Here is a 2,986-nt window from a genome sequence, read left to right as displayed (position 1 = left end):
CATTATGTTTATTTAATACCTACTGTGTGCATTATGTTTATTTAATACCTACTGTGTGCATTATGTTTGGCTCTAGGTTTGCACTAGAGAGCAAAGGAGCTGTTCGTGCCTTAAGAAAGCCAACAATCTAAGTGGAGAGAAAGCTAAACCAAGAATCACAGCAATACCAGGATCCTTCAAGTAGGATATGCTCCCAGAAGATCATGTGATTAGGGACTAGGCCTGACCAGGGAGAGCTCTCCAGGGAAGCAATGGCGAGTCTGGGATTTAACTGACAGGCCAGTGTTAAGCATGGAAGGGGTGAGGGTAGGGTACAGCTAGTAGGAAGAGCTTGGGCAGAGGTTCCTGGCTAGAGGGAGTTTGTTCACTGTGCCTAACCACAGAGTGAGGGAGGACACGAGAGATGAAGCTGGAGCTGAGGTGTCAGCAGGCACCAGCTATAGAGCACAGGTGCAGCTGCAGGCAATCCCCTGCCCATGAACACCTACCCCCACAGAGGTGTCTGCACTGCCATGCACGCTTCTCATTGACAACTCTCAGATAGGGCCAATGGTCTCCTGTGTACAGGTCCTGGCTCAAGCCCATGCTTGCAGGGCCCTCCCTCCTGAGCCAGCCATNTGACCTCCGGGGCTGACTCTGCTCCAGTCTACAGCACAGCAAAGACTCTTGTTAGCCAGGCCTTACCTGGAGAGGACCAAAGCTGCTTTGAGGCCTAGGGGAGCAGAAAGCAATTGAGCATCCCTGGGTGGGAGGGAAGNACTCCCTGGGCAGGCCCTGGGCCGTCTCTGCCCCTCCCCCACCTTCTGGAGCTCAGGGAGGATAGAGGACACTCACCTCTAGGGAGAGGAAGGGCTGCCTTGGGAGATCCCCAGAAGAGATGCTGAAACCAGGAGCTAGGTTGGCATGGCTGCAGGAAGAGCTGAGGGGCTAAGTGATTAGGTGGGCCAGGACTTCTGCTGGTCTCTTGGAAACAGTAAAAGAGAGTGATAAGGAGAAGGCTGGGCCAGGCCTTTGCTTCTTGTCTGCAGGTTCTAATCCTGGTTCCATTTCTTGCAAGCTGTGTGACTCTGAGCAAGTCACCTAACCTCTTGGTGCCTGTTTCTTCATCCAGGAAATAGTGCCTTCATTAGATGCATAAATGTGAGCAATGTGTGAGTGAATTAATAGAAGGGTGTCAGATGTGTAGAAAATCCTTTAGAAAGAAGGGTTGCTGTGGTTTTGGATCTTAAGGGTTCCCTGGAGGTGGATGGGCTAAAAACTTGGTCACCAGTCTTAGTGTTGTGGGAATGTACAGAAACTTTTAAGAGGTAGGACCTAACGGGGAAAACTGAGGCTATTGGGGTTGGCTTTGATGGCAAGTATCCTGACTCTAGTCTCTTTCTCTCTTTGCTTCCCAGTTTCCATGGAGCAACCAGACCCCCTCTTCCATTCTCTCCTTTCACCATGTGCTGTGCAACCGCAGGGCTGAGCATCCACAGACTGATCCTGCTGAGATCAGGAGCCAAAATAAACTCTTCCTTCTTTAAGTTGTCTTGGGTGTTTGGTCACAGCAATGGAAAGCTGACTTGAGGGTTGTCTTGGTCAGGGTTTCTATTCCTGCACAAACATCATGACCAAGAAGCAAGTTGGGGAGGAAAGGGTTTATTCAGCTTACATTTCCACACTGCTGTTATCACCAAAGAAAGTCAGGACTGGAACTCAAGCAGATAAGGAAACAGGAGCTGATACAGAGGCCATTGAGGGGTGTTACTTACTGGCTTGCTTCCCTTGGCTTGCTCAGCTTGCTTTCTTATAGAACCAAGACTACCAACCCAGAGATGGCACCACCCAAAAGGGGACCTCTCCCCTTGATCACTAATTGAGAAAATGCCTTACAGCTGGATCTNGTGGAGGCATTTCCCCAACTGAAGCTCTTTTCTCTTTGATAACTCCAGCCTGTGTCAAGTTGACACAAAACTAGCCAGTACAAGGGTTAACATATTCTTACCCTTGGCACAGATGTCAAAGGCACATCTTTTTATGGGGTTCACCGCTTCATGGATACTCTGTACTTTTTGGAATATTTTTCTTTTCAGTTGGCTTAGTTTGAGCTTGGCCTTGTCATAAGAAAAAGTATCCATGAATTCACACATTTTGTGACTTGTCACATTTTGAAACATAACTGTAATCATTAAAGTGATAGAAGTGACATTCAGGACCATCCGTGATATTGTCCCAGTGCCAAGGTGTGTAGTTGCATGGATGGAACCCTGTCTCTTCCCCACCATCTTTGCTTTCTCCCTGGCTTCCTACCCTTAGAGGCCTCCCCTACCCTGCTTGCCTGAACCAATTCCCCACAGGTCAAAGAACAACTGCTCAAACGAATGTGGGGCTGGGTTTGAAGGGTCAGATAGAGACCTCGGGCCAGCAGCTCACTTGTGTCTAAGCCCTCGTTCCCTTGGCTGCAGAGTGGGACGATGGGACATCCCATGCAGAGGTACTTAGAAATATTAAATGCTACCACTCACATGTGCTGAGTACCTTGTAATTACCCACCCACTGCTAGGTCAACTTCTACTCCAGACTAACATTGTGGTTGAAGTGAGGGCCCAGAAGAGGTATGATAGAAAGANTGAGTGGCTATACTCTGTACCACAAGGTCTAAGCAAAGACCCTGGATGCTTATGGAATATGCTGTGCAACCGCAGGGCTGAGCGTGGAGGGGTGGAGTGGCTGGAGGAGGGTAGCTAGCTTGAGGAAATAAAGACAGGGAATCCATTTACACTGAAATTGCAGGTGGAAACCAAAGCCCCTTAAAAAAAAAGTGTGCAAATAAATTCCATGTCTCCGGTATACCCCTGGACCTAAAAAGAAATCAGTTGTTGTTGTTTCGTTTTGTTTTGTTTTTGACATTCCCATTTAGCTGGGCACACCGTATCTCATCTGACAACTCTAGGCTGGAAGGGGGGAGGGGAGGGACGAGGCTGAATCAACTCAGTGGCAGGCA

Source organism: Mus caroli, chromosome 6, assembly GCF_900094665.2.
Source record: "Mus caroli chromosome 6, CAROLI_EIJ_v1.1, whole genome shotgun sequence".
Taxonomy (NCBI): domain Eukaryota; kingdom Metazoa; phylum Chordata; class Mammalia; order Rodentia; family Muridae; genus Mus; species Mus caroli.
The sequence above is the reverse complement of the archived record's forward strand: the minus strand, read 5'-3'. Positions refer to the sequence as shown.